The sequence below is a fragment of the Dermochelys coriacea genome, chromosome 1, assembly GCF_009764565.3.
Source record: "Dermochelys coriacea isolate rDerCor1 chromosome 1, rDerCor1.pri.v4, whole genome shotgun sequence".
NCBI lineage: Eukaryota > Metazoa > Chordata > Testudines > Dermochelyidae > Dermochelys > Dermochelys coriacea.
The window spans coordinates 98,371,854-98,391,840 of record NC_050068.2 but is presented as its reverse complement, the minus strand read 5'-3'; the positions used below and the strand labels follow the sequence as shown (position 1 = coordinate 98,391,840).

At 41.6% G+C, this 19,987-nt stretch overlaps 1 protein-coding gene across 7 annotated transcripts in view; it reads right to left on the bottom strand.

Moving 5' to 3' along the window:
• Positions 1-19,987, bottom strand: part of FARP1 (FERM, ARH/RhoGEF and pleckstrin domain protein 1) — a 360,795-nt gene that overhangs the window by 328,878 nt on the left and 11,930 nt on the right. The window lies entirely within an intron of this gene.

Sequence of the window (19,987 nt, the reverse complement as noted above, 5' to 3'; positions counted from 1 at the left end):
AATGATTTTTAACTTTTGGGATTGCTAGTGAATTGAAAAAAAAATATTATTTGCACAGATCTATTTATGTCCCCTGATAAGCAACATTCAAGGAGGGCCAGAGAACAAGTCTACTCTAGGAGATCACTGGTGTCCAGATGTACCCGGCATTGAATAAAAACCATTTTCTCAATTGCCTAACCAAAAAAAAATAATCCACCATTTGACATTCAATGGAAATTAACAAGCATCCCAACATAGAGATGGTTTCTTAAAAAGGGATGGATCTGTACATGTTAAGAAATGTATGGTCTCACTAAAAAACAAACACACAAAACCACTAACACAATTGGTAATACTTAGTTATACACAAAACCTTGGACAAAGCGAATGCAATGTTTCATTAACATTTTGCTATATTTGTGATGAGTATTTATTAAAAGATGCCATAATTCCAGAAGCCCTTTTAAAACACACAAAAACACTTTTCGGTCTCCTTTAGAAGATCACACCTCTGAAGAAAAATTAGGAGTTTTGGTTACTTATTTATAAAACCTATTAAATATTATATGCAGACTTAGAGAAAACACAATCTAATTAAAAGATTCACTAAATTTTAAGATATATTTGATACACCTGTAGACTGTTTTTTAGAGCTTCTTAGAGAGACAAGATAAAACATAGCACACTATTAGTGTCCACTGCTTCCTTGAGTATACTTTCTGCTTTGTTTTTGACTAAAGCTAAGGAAAGCATACTTCATAAAATTAATGACTGATCCTTCAAGCAACATACTTTAATCCTTATTTTTGCCATTTGGCTAGGTTCAAAATATATGTCTACAGCTGATAATTTACAACATTCCATTAAATATCAGAGAATTTCCATTTCATTTTGTGGGATATTTTAAAACTAACAGTTGATACTTGCATCTTTGAATTTGGTCAAGGAAACTCATTTCACCTTCACATTGCTGATATCAAATACATCCTGATTTTAAACCCTCTGCCATCCATGATAGATGCGCTGTCAGCCTATGTAGCTCTTTAGGATCAAAGAGGATCCTGTAAAGCTCAGGTAGCGCATGTCTACTCAGGCTCTGCTTCCAAAACAGCTACATTTGGAATATAGAAGAAAGGGGAAGAAACATACCTTTCTAAGAACTTTGCCCAAGGACAGTTAATTATATTAGATACATAGATATTTAAAGACCAAACAAACGTTGAGGGCAATTATAGACTACCCACAAATTATATACACAATCTTATAGACACGCATAAACATATCTGTAAGATTGTCCAGGTAGTCTATAGAACTGTCAAGACAATTAGAAATATATTCAGTTAGAGAGTTAAAGATCAGAAGAGAGGATTTTTCCTTTGTATCACAGACTCCATCCCCACCATAGTTACAGCACATACATCATGTAAGCAGTACCAGTATCTAGGCATTGCTAAGCAACACCTCTCTGCTTCAGGAACGGATTGGAAAAGGGAAGTTGATGCAGAAGCCATTGAAAAAGGGAGATGCTACATGAAGTTGGGTGTGGAAATCTCACACAAACAGGCCATATTTCCTCACACACAACGAAAGGTTCAGAAAATGTTAAAAAGAGAAAAAAGTACATAAGGGAGACAAAAGGAGGGCAAAGAAAAAAAGAAAGGGAGGGAGGGAGATGATCAAGGACAGCATGACATGGGCAAGGATGGGGGAAAAATAGGCTAACTGTATTCCAGAACTTCAGAGACTAGAACAATGTCTGTATGTGAAATCTTTCCGACTAAGGTGAAGAATTAAGAAAATACACCACACTTTTTTCATCCAAGTTATGTCGAAAATAGATTTAAGCAAGGAATGCAACAAATCAGAAAGATTTTATACTGTAATTATTCAATGAAATCAAACACTGAATTTTAATTGGCCTTTATATTCTAATTTCATTTAGACTAAACTTTTCAGGACAGTGAATGTGTTTTGTTTGTGGCCTCATTCTGAAAATACTTATGAAGGTTTCTTCTTTACCCACATGAGTAGTTCTATTCAAGTCTTCTTGTTATTTTTTTCCCCTCATATTTTCTCATACTATAAAAAAGTTCACAGTGATAAATGTTGTATAAAATCTTGACATTGTTTCTTTTTAAAAAAAACACATCGTTTTAAACTCAATCATATACCAACAGCTCTAAGCCATGGAAAAGTACCCATTCAGCTGCAGCCGCTACGTGTCAGTAAACCATGCACCAACAGCCTACTAATGCATACCTTGTTTAGTTTGCTGTATATGTAACTGTAAAGATAATCTGTGTACACACTGTTTGGACACAGGTGCCAAGTTCTGCGCCATTCTGCACCTGACATTTTAGACAATTTAGTTAATCATCTAATTTGCATATTTGCAAATAACCTGGTTATACCTGGAAACCTATACTTATTGTCAACACATCCTATCCCAAGCAGCGGTGGGAAGGTAGGGACGTGGAGCTGTGCAAAACATGGCAACTGTAGCTGGGACAGATGGGTCAGTGCTGAAGGGTATCTGGAAGTGGTGGGTAAATGGGTGGGTTCTGGAGCATGACAGGCTACTTGGTGGAGTTCAAATGGGAAGCTGGATGTACTGCTGCAGGGGAGAGTGGGAAGCCTACAAAGCTCACAGCAGGGCTAAGGAGCCTGGGACAGTCACCTATTACCATCTATCATCTTTTCCCAACTGCTATTTTGCATCTGGGATGCACCATGAGAAGCAGCAGACCTAGGTGAGAAGTCCTTGAAACTGCATGCACCTACCCACAGCTCAGCTGGACGCACGCAACTCAAAGCTACAGGCAGGTGAGACGTGAATTTGGCAGCCCAGTCACAAGCAAGATGTGAGAAAGTTAGCAGCCCAGTCCTTTGCAATTTGTCTTTTAGAGTGTGCCCTTTCTGGGACCTTCACATGAGCCTCCCTTTAGTTCTGCCTATCTATAGGCAGATCCTTCTGGAAGCCATGAGACAGACAGGACGTCATTTTCTATTGGATGATTATACCTGGATAAGGTACCTAACCATGGATCTCGTTCTGCAACCATTTCCTGGCTGACAACAACTAACCCTTAAATCATCTTTTTGCCTAATGCAAATACAATTATCTACTTCTATGCTGCTCAGAGTACTTGTCCTAAGAGGTTCATTAAATCTAAATGAATGAAAGACCCCCCTCCCCTATTTTAGGTGGCACAGCTGAATTATGCAGCATTGTTAACTGATTTGAAGTCATTTGATAAACTGCACAGCTCTATCCCCTGGTCCCAAAAGATGAGAGCATGGGATAGAGAATGAGGAGCTGTCAATGGCTTTTAAAATCACAGAAGAGCAGAGCTCCATTCTTGGGGCATTTAGGAGCTGCGTAGCTGGGGAAGGCACTTCTGACAGCATTTAAGCCTCTTCTGCCTTTCATGCCACTGCAAGTCACACAGACCCCCTTCTTGTGAATCTCCTAAAATGACAGGCACTAAGCATCTAGATGTTATGAAAATGGCCTTTTTTTCCTCTTTTTTTTTTTTTTTTTTTTTTTAAAGAGTCATGGAGACATGAACAGATTTATGCAGCCACCTTCTAAGAGAAGTTATGTGCCTATTTGCATGGTCTTAGTCACATTATAAATGTGATCCTATTTTGTGCATAACTAATCTGTTGGATTTTTAAATAAGTTTTAATATATTACATGTTATGCTTACAAAAAGATGCAAAGTTTGCATACTGTAACCGCACTTTTAGCAAGTCCACAGGAGGATTCCTGGAAGGTAACCAGCAAGGAGTGACACTTCCCTCAGCCCTATGTCATAATACTGTTGCCCATTTTAGCCCAAGCCTTTAGCCAATATTCAAACTTGTAAATTTTAATTTTGAAATATTTATGAGTCATGTATTCCTCCTTTGATACAATTCTGTTTATTTACAAATAATGTACACAAAGTCCTGTTTCTCTGAACACAGCAGAAATGAAACAGAAGGAAGTTTCTTTGCTCACAATTCTAACCACCTTCAAGCTAGCATAAAAAACAAAACAAAACAAAAAACAAAAAAAAAAACTTTTATTGACTCTCCCTCAAGGCCATATTACCAGTGCTTTCCTTGATATCTCTTTGGCTTTTCTACTGCCTTCTGTTTGCTTCTCGCTCACGGACACATACAATTGAATTAAATTACCAGTTCCTGTGTTTGCTTTCAGTCCCCGGGGAAAGACTCCTCAGCCCAGTGGCTGACTATCTAATCCAGCCTGTGATTTGGGCAGTAGCTTCTATTGTTTCAGCTATTATTAAACAAAAAAAAGAGGGATATAACAGCCCCCTCATTTAGCCTGAATGGAAGACTTGTCACACCCACCAGCTTCAGCAACGCTTGTGACTGCCCATAGATTGAAGACATGATTGCTGAGAATCACCCAATCTCTAGCATAACAGCCACCTTCCAGTTCTAGTCATAGAAGAAACTATAGACTTTGTATGCTATTGAATCTGGCTGGAAGAAATTAGTACAACGTAACCAAATTTGTGCTCTCAAAGCCCTGTTGTTTCCAAGCAACTGAAGTCTCAGTGATTAAATTTCTCCTCAGTCAGTAGTTGAGGTACAAGCCTGCCTTGGATTGCAAGGATGACTGGCAAATGCTGGAAATCCACTCCAAGTCCACACAAGTATGACAAGGAAAATTCAAGCTCTGTCATCTTTGATTTCTCTATGGCTCTGGGCGTAAAGTTATGGGAAAGAATATCTAAGAGACCCATAATATCACAGAAAGGGAAGCCTAAATTTTAGGCCTAATCAGTGTCACATACAAAACGGAAAGGAAAACAAAAAGCTCAAAAGCAGGTAGGGCTCTGCAGGTCCTTATGTGAATGGAGTTTTACTCTTAACAGGGTTTTAAACAAATGTTTTCCTTCAAGCGGGTCCCTTCCTCATATAGCACAGTTTATAACAGTAATGAGAGGAATAAAAAAATAAAATGTGGGATACAACTGCCAGGCTGAGTGACTGCTGTCCTGGGGCTGTGGTTTGAGGATTAGAGATGCCTTCAGGCACACCATTCTGCTCTCTCCAAATTTAATTTAAATGAAATGGGAAGGGATTCAAATTCATATGCAGGGGGAAGGAATCTGGTCCATTTCAATGCCCCACCAATTTACAGAAATAAAATTAGCAGAGAGAGCTGGTTGATGTGAACATAGAGACATCTGTGATCCTCAGGTATCTGGCACCCTGAGATATTGGTTTGCCCAGTTTAGAATTCACAATCACACACTGTAGCCTCATTTTGGAGAGGCTGAATATATTTTTCCTTCAGTATCAGAGGAAGTTCTAGAGGAAAATAAATCTTCATCTGTAAGCATATTTGATTTGACATTTTAAGCAAAGTCAAACTTTATTCCAGTGTACCTTAACTTTGCTCCCTTTAGCTCACCTTTACAGCTCAGTGTGTGTTTATGCTATCTTCACAGGTATATTAAAAAAAAAAATGAAAAGTTCAAGAGTATTAAAAAAAGCATCTGTAATATATTTTAGACCAAGTGGGTGTTAACCACTGTGGATTGATTTAAATCAGCAAGCAGAAACCTTGATTTAAATTATTCTAATTTTGGTTTGCATTTGTACTTTTTTAGTTCTTTACCTAAAGAAAGGTTTCAGAGTAGCAGCCGTGTTAGTCTGTATTCGCAAAAAGAAAAGGAGTACTTGTGGCACCTTAGAGACTAACAAATTTATTAGAGCATAAGCTTTCGTGAGCTACAGCTCATGAAATGCATCCGATGAAGTGGCGTATTAGCCACTAGGCTGATGGGGTCTTTGTCCAGGGGTCTTTGTGTTGCACTGAAGCCAACACAGTTTTAATGAGGCTCAAGGCCGGTACCACACACATTACAGGAGCAAGGTCTAAAGCTAGTATTTTGTCCTATTGCCTCCAAAACAGTTTTGTTTTTGGTTTGCTTTTAAGGAAAAACAGTAAGTGAGCATTTTGCTTTATGATCAGGATTGTCACAGTTCATGTTAAAAAAAAAAAAATGTAACCACCTTACCAAATAAGAGTGTTGAATACTTCACAAAGAAGCTGTTTTTCTTGGTCCTGGCCACAAAGATTAGAGTACTCAAGTTCTGTAGTTACACATTTAAAACTGCTTTTCCCTCCTCAAGTAACCTTAAATATTTTACATATAAATATGAACATTCAGTTTGAAAGCGGGGGGAAGGTGCTGTTCCTACTGGTAGAGTCTTTCAGAGAGACACTGCTAAAGAAAATATTTCCACTCCCAGAGCAAACAAGTGTCCTTTCAGTTAACTGATTAATCCAGCAATAAAAAGCATAAGGTATATTTGAAGTAACCCTCCAAAGGCAATGTGGAAGCAATTTTTACAAAAAATATGAGAGAATATTTTCATCCAGAAAAGTAAACTTTAGACATCTATGAAAGATTCTATATCAACTTATGCAATTTTATAAAGGTTTTACTTATTCTAAAGAGGTTTGAATGAGAGTTCTGCAAAATGTAGATGAGCCCTAGTTTTCTATAGTAACTAGATTGTAGAATAAATTGGTAACACCAGAATATTTGAAAATATCTGTCAATTCTAAACATACACCAGTCTGTGCGCCCTACTTTTTGAGCCTTGAAATAATTTACTGAGCTCTACCAACTGTTAACAGTCAGGGGAATAAAATTTGGTGTTCGCTTTGCTCAAGAATGGTAGGTAATACAATACGGAAGAGCCCCTAAGGTTTCATCTACGCAGCAAAAAAACCCCAAAACAAAACACGGCAGCAAATCTCAGAGCCCAGGTCAACTGACTAGGTCTTGCACTACAAGGCTAAAAACAGTAGTGTAGACATTCAGGCTCAGGCTGAAGCCTGGACTCCAAAATTTGGCATCTGGGGGAGGGTCTCAGAGCCCAGGTTCCAGACCCAACATCCACACTGCTATTTTTATCCTTGCACCAGAAGCCCAAGTCAATTCATTTGAGTTCTAAGATTCACTGCCATGGATTTTCTTTGCTGTGTAAATGCATTCTAACATAGTAAACTGTTGCTGCAAGGTACTACAACAAAGAAACTACATATTGCACCAAGACAGAGGCTTGCCAGCCCCACTTTCTCATCTCTCCAACAGCGCTGGGCACTAGGAACAGCTGTACTCCACCCACCCCACATGGGGCAGCCAGATCTGCAGGAGCCTTCCAGGGGAAGCCTATACATGGTCCTAACTCCCCTGGAATGTCTCCAGTCACCAACAGCACCAGGTGCACACCGCAACTATCTGACCATATTCTTATTCTATGATTCTATGACAAGGTGAAGAAGATCAGGGTTGGAAGGGAACTCAGGAGGTCATCTAGTCCAACCCCCTGCTCAAAGCAGGGCCAATCCCCAACTAAATCATCCCAGACAGGGCTTTGTCAAGCCTGACCTTGAAAACCTCTAAGCAAAGAGATTCCACCATCTTCCTAGGTAATGCAATGTAGTGCTTCACCACCCTCTTAGTGAAAAAGTTTTTCCTAACATCCAACATAAATCTCCCCCATTGCAACTTGAGACCATTACTCCTCGTTCTGTCATCTGCTACCACTGAGAACAGTCTAGATCCATCCTTTTTGGAATCACCCTTCAGGTAGTTGAAAGCAGCTATCAAATCCCCCCTCATTCTTCTCTTCTGCAGACTAAACAATCCCAGTTCCCTCAGCCTCTCCTCACAAGTCCTGTGTTCCAGTCCCCTAATCATTTTTGTTGCCCTCCACTGAACATTTTCCAATATGTTCACATCCTTCTTGTAGTGTGGGGCCCAAAACTGGACACAGTACTCCAGATGAGGCCTCAACAATGCCAAATAGAGGGGAATGATCACCTCCCTCGATCTGCTGGCAATGCCCTTATTTATACAGCCCAAAATGCTATTAGCCTTCTTGGCAACAAGGACACACTGTTGACTCATACCCAGCTTCTTGTCCACTGTAACCCCTAGGTTCTTTTCTGCAGAACTGCTGCCTAGCCATTTGGTCCCTAGTCTGCAGCAGTGCATGGGATTCTTCCGTCCTAAGTGCAGGACTCTGCACTTGTCCTTCTTGAACCTCATCAGATTTCTTTTGGCCCAATCCTCCAATTTGTCTAGGTCCCTCTGTATCCTATCCCTATCCTCCAGCGTAACTACCACTCCTCCCAGTTTAGTGTCATCTGCAAACTTACTGAGGGTGCAGTCCACGCCATCCTCCAGATCATTAATGAAGATATTGAACAAACCGGCCCCAAGACCAACCCTTGGGGCACTCCGCTTGATAACAGCCGCCAACTAGACATGGAGCCATTGATCACTACCTATTGGGCCAGACGATCTAGCCAGCTTTCTATCCACCTTATAATCCATTCATCCAGCCCATACTACTTTAACTTGTTGGCAAGAATACGGTGGGAGACCGGATCAAAAGCTTTGCTAAAAAGTCAAGGAATAACACGTCCACTGCTTTCGCCTCATCCACAGAGCCAGTTATCTCATCATAGAAGGCAATTAGGTTAGTCAGATATGACTTGTCCTGGGTGAATCCAGGCTGACTGTTCCTGATCACCTTCCTCTCCTCCAAGTGCTTCAGAATGGATTCCTTGAGGACCTGCTCCATGATTTTTCCAGGGACCGAGGGGAGGTTGACGAGCCTGTAGTTCCCTGAATCCTCCTTCTTCCTTTTTTTTTTTTTTAAAGATGGGCACTACATTAGCATTTTTCCAGTCTTCCGGGACCTCCCCCGATCGCCATGAGTTTTCTATGGTAATGGCCAATGGTCTGCAATCACATCCCGCAACTCTGTTAGCGCCCTCGGGTGCAGTGCATCCGATCCCATGGACTTTTGCTCATCCAGCTTTTCTATATAGTCCCGAACCACTTCTTTCTCCACAGAGGGCTGGTCACCTCCTCCCCATGCTGTGCTGCCCAGCGCAGCAGTCTGGGAGCTGACCTTGTTTGTGAAGACAGAGGCGAAAAAAGCATTGAGTACATTAGCTTTTTCCAAATCCTCTGTCACTAGGTTGCCTCCCTCATTCAGTAAGGGGCCCACACTTTCCTTGGCTTTCTTCTTGTTGCTAACATACCTGAAGAAACCCTTCTTGTTACTCTTAACATCTCTTGCTAGCTGCAACTCCAAGTGTGATTTGGCCTTCCTAATTTCACTCCTGCATGCCCGAGCAATATTTTTATAATCCCTGGTCATTTGTCCAATCTTCCACTTCTTGTGAGCTTCTTTTTTGTGTTTAAGATAAGCAAGGATTTCACTGTTAAGCCAAGTTGGTCGCCTATCATATTTACAATTCTTTCTACACATCGGGATGATTTGGTCCTGCAACTTTAATAAGGATTCTTTAAAATACAGCCAGCTCTCCAGGGAGTCAAAGTCTGCTTTTCTGCAGTCCTGTTGCTCTCCTTTCTTCCTTGAGTCAGGATCCTGAAATCTACCATCTCATGGTCACTGCCTCCCAGGTTCCCATCCACTTTTGCTTCCCCTACTAATTCTTCTCGGTTTGTGAGCAGCGGATCAAGAAGACCTCTACCCCTAGTTGGTTCCTCCGACACTTGCACCAGGAAACTGTCCGCTACCCTTTCCAAAAACTTCCTGGATTATCTGTGCACTGCTGTATTGCTCTCCCAGCATCACAACCATCCACTCACCCCACATAGTATCTCACTCCACCATTCACAAACAAGTTACAATGAAATTACTTTGCTAGCAGAATTATTGAGGATATTTACACTGCAAAGCACCATATGATCACATCCTTGTCACCTTTATCCTCTCCATAACAAAGGGTTTGGGATACAATTTGTCATCTTATGTTTAAAATGTAGATAGTTTTTTGGAGGCAGGAACCATGTCTTTGGTCTGTCTGAAGTACTCAGGCACACTGGGAGAAGGTAGATAAATAAGAATGATAAAAAGTTGTTCCAAACTCTCAGAATGGGAAACTGGGAATCTGCCTTGCTGGAAAAAAAAAACCAATGCCAAAGTTACCCATGACTATTCAACCTTTTCTAACATCTTCTCCACTTACAGCAAAATGAAAGGACTTAGAAGAGACAAGGTAGTGGAGAGAATGTCTTATCAGACTAGCTGCACAGAGCTCTTCCTCAGGTCTGGAGAAAGTAACAAGAGGGTACATCTACACTGCAATAAAAGTCCCCTGGCACGGATCAGATGATTTGAGCTCGGGCTACAGAGCTAAAAAACTGCAGGTGTTCTGGCGTGGGTTGGAATTAGAGCTCTGAAACCCTGCGATGAGGGGTAGGTCTCAGATCCAAGGCTCCACCCTGAGTGGGAACATCTGCACTGCTCTTTTTAGCCCTGCAGCCTGAGTCAATTGAGCCAGCTCTGAGACTTGGTATCACAGATCTTTTATTGCAAATGTACCCAGAGTGTCTGAGCTAAATACAAGCACAAGGGTTTCACATATGCTGTAGGAGATCACTTAAAATGGAATGGGCATTTATGGTTTAGCAGGCAGCAGGTTGTCTCGCAAACTGTTGTAATGAGCCATAAAACCAGCATCTCTGTTAAGTCCATAGTTGTTAGCATGCAGCAGTTACGAATTTAAGTTCCCAGGACCATCTTTTGAAGGTTTTGTGCAAGTTTCCTTTGAGAATGAAGACTGAAGTCAGCTGTGGAGTAACCGCTTTGTGAAACATGTTTGCCCATGGGGGACAGAAAAACGATAAAAGACCAAAAACTTTCTGTGTATGTTCATTTGAGAGCATAGTGGTTGTCTGGTTTCACTCACATAGTAGTTGATGGGGCATTTGATGCACTGGATGAGATATACTACATGTTCTGATAGGCATATGGAAGACCCATGGATCTTGAAAGGTGTATTGATGGGGTTATGAATTATCAGAGCAGTGGGGCTATGTCTGCAGTTTTGCATCAGTTGTTCTTGCAGAGTCTGCTGCCACAAATTTTAGAGAATTAAAAAAATCTAATTAGCATGGTTTCAAGGGAGGAAACATTAAAATCCACAAGGGAAGAAAAGGCTGGGGAATCAAAAAGAATAATAATTAAGTCACACATAATTCCTCTGAAAAATATAATGAACAAGAAGTAGCTGCTGAAGCTTTCATAGGCAGTGCCCAAAGAGCATTGGTAAAAAACTTACAACTATTGCACTGTTCTGGAAATGGATAATAGGAAATAAAGGTATCAAAGAAGACTTGAGGAATTCCAAGGCATGTTAGTAAGGGGGATGGAGACGGGGAGATACATCCTTTAAATAGTTGTTGAGGCAGTTGTAAGCACCAAGTAGAGTGTAGAATTTAAAGTGGCATGAAGATGTACAGTATTTTATGAGTGCTTGGATAAAATAAAAGGAAAATTTATTTAGGCACAACATTAGGAACGATTTTTTCCACAATGAGAGCTAAATTACGGAATAGCTTTTTCTAATGGAAGGGATGGCAATTGCATTGTTTAGAGCACTTTAAAGAAGCTCAAACATAGCCCTAATTTTGTAAAGAACACTCCTGCTTCAGCAGAGGGATGGATTAGAAACAAATTACTTTATGCCATTTATATGACCAACTCCAATACAGTAACTCCTAGCTTAATGTTGTAGTTATGTTCCTTAAAAATGCAACTTTAAGCAAAATGATGTTAAACGGATTCAATTTCCCCATAAGAATCAATGTAAATGGGGGGGGGGTTAGGTTCCAGGGAAATTTTTTTCACCAGACAAAAAAGTCTATGTTATGTATATTATGTACTGTGATAGACCCAGGCCAGTTGGGTACAGCAGAGTAGTAGAAGGCAGATATACTGGCCACTGGATAAGCAGTTTTCTGTTCCCTGACTGACCACAGCAGGGGCTGCTCCAGGCTAGGGTGAAGCCGTTGGGCTAATATGAACACCTGACTCTAATTAAGGCCCCTCTGATACTATAAAAGGGCTCACTCCAGTCAGTCCAGAGAGAGCCAGAGGAGAGGAAGTGCGGCTGAAGGGCTGGATAACGAATACACCCCCAAGCCACTGGAAGGGAGCCCTAAGGTAAAGGCAAAGGAGGCATTAAGAGAGAGAAGCGGGAGAGCTGTGGGGAAGCGGCCCAGGGAAATGTAGCAACTCTGGTAGTGAAAGATCGTCTGCCAAGAGCTGCTGCCATTAGAGTCCTTGGGCCGGAACCCGGAGTAGAGCGTGGACCTGGGTTCCTCCCAACCTGTCACTACAGAAACACCTCCTGGGAGGGAAAGACAGGCCCGTGTCAGGACAGGAGGCTAAACTGTTTTGGAATAAGCCTGTAGGGATAACAGAGACTGCGGGAGTTCTCTCACCAGCCTCCTTGCTGGCTTATGTGAAAATGGCTCAGTAGGCTGTGACCCTTACCTCTAGAGGGAGAAGGGCTATGCAGAGGGTCACAGTGAGCCTCTGAGGCTAGCGTAATCTGCCAGGAAGCACGGGACCCATTGAAACAAGGTCAGAGCTCTGCCACAACACACACACACAGTATAAGTTTTAAAACAAACAATTTAACACTGGTTCACAGAGATGATGATTTTGAAGCTTGGTTGAGGTGGTGAAGGCAGAGGGTGGGATATTTCCCAGGGGAACTAGTAATTGGCTGAGCCCTTAAGGATTAACTCATCGTTAATGTAGCATCACACTCTACAAGGCAGCACAAATGGACAGAGGGGAGACAGCATGGCAGACAGAGACACACACACACCCTGTGTGTGAAAGAGAGATGTGCATTGCTCCTTTAAGTACGCTGACCCCACTCTAAGTACACTGCGTTTTTAAGTTAATCAGCAAGCTGAGATGGCAGCTGCTGCCGGGAAGCTCCCTCCATTCTGAGCCCAGTCATGTGTCCCCCCGCTCTATGGAAGATTTGGTAAGCAGGGTGCAGGAGCTGGGGGAAGGGGGACACCCTGACATTAGCCCCCTCTTTCCCTCCCCCCCGCCACACAGCAAGCAGGAGGCTCCGGGGAGCAGCTCCAAGGCAGAGAGCAGGAGCAGCACATGGCAGCGGGGGTAGGGACAGCTGAACTGCCGGCAATTGATAGCCTGCTGGGCAGCGGCCACACCGGGAACTTAGGGGAACGGGGAGGCTGCCAGTCCACCCTGGTTCCAAACCCCCACCAGCTAGCTGCAACGGGCTGCTCTTCCTGCAAGCAGTGGACAAAGCAGACAGCTGCCAAATGACATTATAAGGGAGCAATGCACAACTTTAAACAAGCATGTTCCCTAAGTGATCAGCAACGTAACAACGTTAACCGAAACAACTAAGTGAGGAGTTACTGTACTCTCTGGCCCAAGACTCCTACTTCCATCAGTGAGATTATGGGTATGTAAAGAACATGAATCTGGAAAGATAACTTCACCCATCATTCAGTGAGCAAAAACTTGGGCAGACAGAAGGCCATAATTAGGGCTGCAGATTTCTCACTGCGTTTTTAATCAAAAATCAGGTAGCAGTCATGATAAACGAAGTGAAAGTCAGGGGTTACTAAATTTACTATGAATGCTCCCTGATTTTTTATTTTAAAAATGCCTCTCCTCCTCACCATGCAGCAGCACGCTCACCCTCCAGCAGGGGCTCCAATGTCCTGTGGGGCTGGACCAGTGCCTTCCTCCAGCTGTTGCAACCCAGGGTGTAGGGTCACAGCACCGCTCAGGTTTGGCCCCACCCGACCCTGTCATGACAAGGGGTCAGCCAGGCCAAACGTGACCAGCACTGCAACCCGGTGCTCTCAGTTGCAAGGTCACTCACTGAAGGCTGGCCTGCCCGCCCTCCCCCACCATAATGGAAAGTTGGGTGGACCAAACCTGACCAGCACTGTGACCTGGTCCTCCAGGTCACAACGCCCGGCTCAGGGAGCCAAGCCCAGCCCCACAAAACATAGGAGTTGTCTCTGCGGAGTGAATCAGACACACAAAACAGTCACAGACAAATGGGAAAATCATGCTATCCATTAGTTGTTGGGGTTGTGTTTTTTGGGGGGTTTTCTGAGGGCGGGCAGGGTGTTGCGCACCATGACAAACTTGCAGCCTCACAATACATTAGTTTCTGCCCTAATTAAAGATAACAGGCCCTCATTAATATGGTATGTATACGACTATGATGTTTTCATGCTCTCTCTTTTCGCGGATTCTGGAGTGACTGAGGTCCAAAGCGTGATGCACATGCTCATAAGCAGATTGGACGGACAGAATCACTGGTGAGCATCTTGGTAGTTATAGCAGTAGGAGGACGCTTTTTCCTTGCGGCTAACAATTGATTATTTCTGTCCTCTTCAAAGACTTGGAAAGCTTTGAGTGTTGTGTGTTGCCATGCTGATCTATTTAATGCAGTCTTCTCAAGGTCATCTGGTTTTATTGCACCAAAGCGTATGCTGTTCTTGATGCTGTCGCTGTTGCACTTTCTGGGGTGGCCTTGATTCCAATGTCCTTGTGCCACTTCTCCATAGAAAATTTTTCCGGTGAGTTGATGTTCAAGCATCCTAATGATGTGTCCAACCCAACATAGTTGGACTTTTATCAGAATGGCCTCTATACTTGTGGCATTTGACTTTTAGAGAACTTGCAGGTTGGTAATTTTGTCCTGCCAGCGGAGCCCCGTAACGGCACACAGAGACCACACATGGAAGGCTTCTAGCTGTTTGATATGCCGTTTGTATCGTGTCCAGGTCTCACAGCCACAGAGGAAAGATGTGAACACAAAAGCATTGTGAAGTTTTATTTTTGTTGAGAGGGTTATGTTGTTGGATTTCAGGACTCTGTTGCCTACCTTTCCTAGTGACTGAGAAGATTTCTGTATCCTGTTAGTGATCTCTTTGTCAAGAGATCCATCATTGGAGATGTTGCTGCCAAGATAGATAAAACCATCAACTTGCTTTACCTGGATTCCACTAATGGATACGCTAGGGGATGTGGCACAGAGTGGTGAAGATGACTGATGCAACGCCACAGTTTTGTCCAGGCTGATTGTGAGGCCAAACAAACAATTTTGATGCTTAAGCAAAGCGATCTGCAATGCACTGGAGATCTCCCTTTGGGTGTGCTTGGAGGGCACAATCATCTGCAAAAAGTGCTTCTCTTAGTTGTAGTTACTTTTGTTATTGCTTTAAGACTTAAGATTGAAAGCTGAGCCATCGTGTCTGTATCTGATGTATATGCCTCTGTTGAACCCATTTGTAACATGGTTGAGAACATGGGTGAAGAGGAGATTGAACAGTACAGAGGCAAGGACACAGCCATGTTTGACTCCATTTGAAACGGGAAAGGAGTCAGGGAGCTCGCCATTAAAAAGTACCTGACTTTGCATCCCCTCATGAAACAACAAATGATCTTTACCAGTTTTGGTGGGCAAACGAGTTTGCTGCGGATCATCCATAATCCTTCTCTATTGACCATATCAAATGCTTTTGTCAGATCAATGAAGACACTGAACAGATCCATGTTTTGTTAGATACATTTTTCTTGTATTTGCCTACTACTGATAAGCATGTCTATAGTGCTACGACCAGGTCTAAATCCGCACTGAGTCTCAGGTAGATTGGCTTCTGAGACAGATTAAATCAGTCAGTTCAGGAGGACATGAGCAAAGATTTTTCCAGTGACAGATAGGAGAGAACTACTGTGGAATATCTCAGACCATTTTACTGCCCCTATTTTTAAATAAAGGAATAATTATGGCATCTTTGAAGTCCTGTGGCATTTCTTTGTTGTCCCAGATGTCAGTAAGGATCTTCTGGAGTATTGTTACCACCTTTGGACCTGTAGATTTATATAATTTCTACCAGCATCCCATCTATGCCCGAGGACTTTCTGAGCTCATCATACTGATTGCCTTTTCTATTTCTTCAAGTGAGAGTGGTGAGTACATGTGGTGCTGAATAAGCTTTTGAGGCACCTGATTAATAGCACTTGTTTCAGCTGAGGATGGCCTGTTCTGTAGCTGGCTGAACTTGTCAGCCCATCTCTGTTCCATGCTCTGTTTGCCTTTGATGACTGTCCTGCCATCAGCCGTCATGAGCGAACCTGTGCCCACCTTTAAGGTCCATAGACTAGCGTCAAGAAATCAAAGAACTTCTCTGTTTCATTTGTTTCTGCATACATTTGAGAGTCTTCTGCTACCTTCTCCCACCATTTATCTTGTATTAAGCATAGTTGTCTTTGTGCTTTGCTTTGTTGATGTTTGACTCGGTCTCTCTTTGAGATGGAGTGAGTATCATCTTGCCAGATTTGGCAAGTCTCCTTTTTTCTTTCAAGGGTACTGTGATTTCTTCATCATTTTCATCAAACCAGTCACAGTGAGCACTTTTCTTCCATCCGAGGACATCAGTTGCAGTTTTTTTTGTACTGAGTCTCTGAATTCCTCCCATGAGACAGGTTTATCACCAAGGTTGGTTTTTAGTAGCTTGTCTCAATAGGATGCACTGTTTAGGTTAGCAATATCAGTGGACATTGATTGTTTTGGGGTGTTTCAGTGGTGTGGGTACAATGTATAGATTTAATATTGACCTAATCATTCCATGATCCGTCCAACATTCTGCTCATGGCTCTAGTGAACCTGACATTCCTTATGTCACATTGTCAGACAATAATTTAATCTATTAGATGCCATTGTTTGGATCTGGAGTGCATCCATGTAGTTTTATATTTGTCTGCCTGTCTGTCTGAAGAGGATACTTGTAATTGCAGGCTATGTCATGCACACTTGCTTGGGAGTAGGAGACCATTTTCATTCATTTTTCCCCATTTTTTCCAATGACACCTTGCCAATTATTATCTACCTATTCTTGCACTGAAATCTCGTAGGATGATTAGTTTGTCACTTTGTGGTGCTGACTTGATGAGAGGGTCAAGATCAGAGTAGAACCATCCCTTAGCTTTGTCAGGGCTTGTTAAGGTGGGCACATATGCATTGATGATGGTAGCAAATGGAGAATTATTTATTGGTAACCAGAGTTTCATGAGTCTTTCATTAATGCCTACTGGAAAGTCTTCAGGACATTGCAAGAGTTTGGTCTTGATGGCATTTCCCACTCCATGGATTCTATCTTCATTTGGTTCTTTTCCCTTCCAAAAGAAGGTGCAACCCCCCAGCCAGGTCTGTAATAAAGCCCTCGTCTGCAGTCTAGTTTCACTGAGTGCTGCAATGTCAATGTAAGAGCTAGCTCTTTTGAAAGGAAAGCTGTTCTTTCAAATCGAGAGGTATCATTTTTGTCCATCATAGTCCTGATGTTCCAAGCAGCAATCTTTAGTGCTTTTTTAGTTATCTTTGGTTTATGACCGCATTGAGGATGATCTGCCAGCCACGGTAAACTGGCAGGATTTAATTTGGGAAAGCAACATTTGAGGCACCTTTTCTATCCCCTTCTTTTACAAAGGGAGAGCAGTGCAATCCTAAAAAGGGCTTCTGTATCACCTGGGGTGTTGCCAAGCTTCCCTGCTGCCCTTGGGTCTGGGGTGCACAACCAATGTCCCAGGACACCTGCGTGCAAGCTTGTGGCTATGACTGCCAGTAATCATCTTCATCTGCTTTGCCATTCCCCCATCGCCACAGGACTTTTGAAGAGAGATGTGCATGAATGACATGTGCGTGAGGTTGATTAAAATGGGAGAGTTGTTGCACTGGGACAATCCCATTCTCTCGGCTGCTGAAGCTTGGCCCAGCGGCACAAAGGCTGTTAAAACTGGAGGCTTCTTTAGCTGCAGTGTATAGCCATGACTTCTGTAGTGCCCCATCATGCCTTTTGCCTTCCACAATATGTTGCTGCACTGCTTTTCAAGCCGTTGGACCAATATATGGTCTCTTTCACCTTGGCTATCAGAACAGTCTTCATATGCTTGTGAGGGCAATCCCCTAAATAACTGTCAGTTTCCACACTTCCAGCTACTCTCATTAATATTTAAAATATTATCCTTTGAAACTTTACTATGCGGATGAAAAGTGCTGGTTTCTCCAGGGTTTTTCTGTTTTTGGTCTTTGCTGCTGCCTGCATACTTCCAGTTCCAAACGAAGTGTGTAGTTGACTGGTCAGTTCATAATGCTGGTGTTTGTAACTCTGAGGTTCTACTGGACTTCAAGAAAGAAAAACATATGACATGACTAACCAAGTTAGGTAACATCAAATAATTCTAATGACATGAAAACTCATGAGGGCAGAACATGTATCAACAGAACTCCTGATCTCTGTTAATGACTCTCAATAAAATGAACCATTTCATGTTCTTTATCATTCTTGGCTCACACACTAGTAAGAAAAAATTAAAAATCCTTTTACTCATGTAGATATGGTGATTAATTATATTTTCTGAAGTTTAGATCTCTTAATAAGAACTGCACTGTTAGATTTCCCTTTGCTTATCAAGCATCATAAAATTAAGAATGTATAATGGCTGCCTCCCAGAACTATAAACAAAAGCACTCACCATGTGCAGGTAAATTTTGATTTTTATTGTAAGTAGAACCTTAGCTTATCTCATACCCTTCCCACCCCCTAAAAAAACAAAAAAAAACAAAAAAAAAACAAAAAACTGTCAGCTGTGGGGGAGTCAGTCAAAACATAAACTTCTGCAAAATTGTAGGGAGAGGGAGAAAAGGTGAAGAAACACACAAAAGGATTCCGGTTACCTTAGTTGCAAGCTAATTATATACTGGGTAATCCCCACACAGTTTCAATATATTCAAAAGGTCAAGATTTCATTTTTGTTTTTCATTTGCAACTGTCAATTCTTATTCCCTAGGAAAAGCTGCATGAAGCTCCCCACAGCACACATGGTTTTTATGTTAAGGATTACAGCCATTCGGGCACATACAGCCATCGGGTACTATTAATCCAGCCCACAAGGATGAGCTGTGTTATGTCCTCAGTACACCTAAAACAGAAAAACAGCTTAAAGAAATCCAGATGAAAAAAAAATTAAGCAGCCACCTTCATAGTTTATTTTGCACATTTTAAAACTCCACAGACATGTCACCAACAAAATAGCACCACTGAATTAACATTCACCAAAGGATTCATTTCAAATCCCTTTCATTATGCGTCTAATTTAAAAATAGAACTCCTTTCTTCTAATGCATTAGTACACTGATGCAGAACACAGTTTAGCAGTACTGAAAGTAACAGGCTGAAAAGTGAACCCTTGTGCACACGACCTGTTTTTAAAGAGGAAATATTCTGAATGACCCACAGAGTACTAAGATGTTTCCATCATGAATCCAAAAACTACATATTCAATAAAGTATAATCTTCAAAACAATAAACCCAAACTATTGCTATTCCTCTCTCAAGTCTTCAAGAGCATGAAGAATTTGATTAAACTTCCCCAACATGAAAAGACTAAATAAACACTGTAAATTAAACAAAAAACTATGCTGATGATCTAGTTGCAGTTATTTCCAACTGATCTGAGTTATTATTGTGCCCTCAAAGCTTTAAACCTCACAGAAAAAGGGTCATGCTTTACTGGAGGAAAACCAAAGAAAGAGTTGTGAAACTTGTCTTAAACTCATTCAAAAGTGACCAAACTAGCTTTTCTTTCTGACAGGTTCTTATTAAGTTTAGCTCTGAAGTCTACTACAGAAACACAGCTACTCTAGGATTTGTCAGCAACAAATGTGTTTGCACTTGGATGTAATCTGATCATTAGTTAAAACACACTAATTATAAATAACTACATCATGTTTTCTCTCATGCACAAACCAAAGACATGGGGGTTGGGGTGGGGTGGAAGAACTTGAGGGGTTTTTTTTTTTTCTAGTTAGTATCATATAACCAAACTCTCATGCATTTCGTGTCCTGTAACTCACGCAATTAACTCAAAAATTAATCACAATTAAAAATATTAATCGCGATTCATCGCAGTTTTAATCACACTGTCAAACAATAGAATCCCAATTGAAATTTATTAAATATTTTTGGATGTTTTTCTACATTTTCAAATATATTGATTTCAATTACAACACAGAAAACGAAGTATACAGTGTTCACTTTATATTTATTACAAATATTTGCACTGTAAAAAT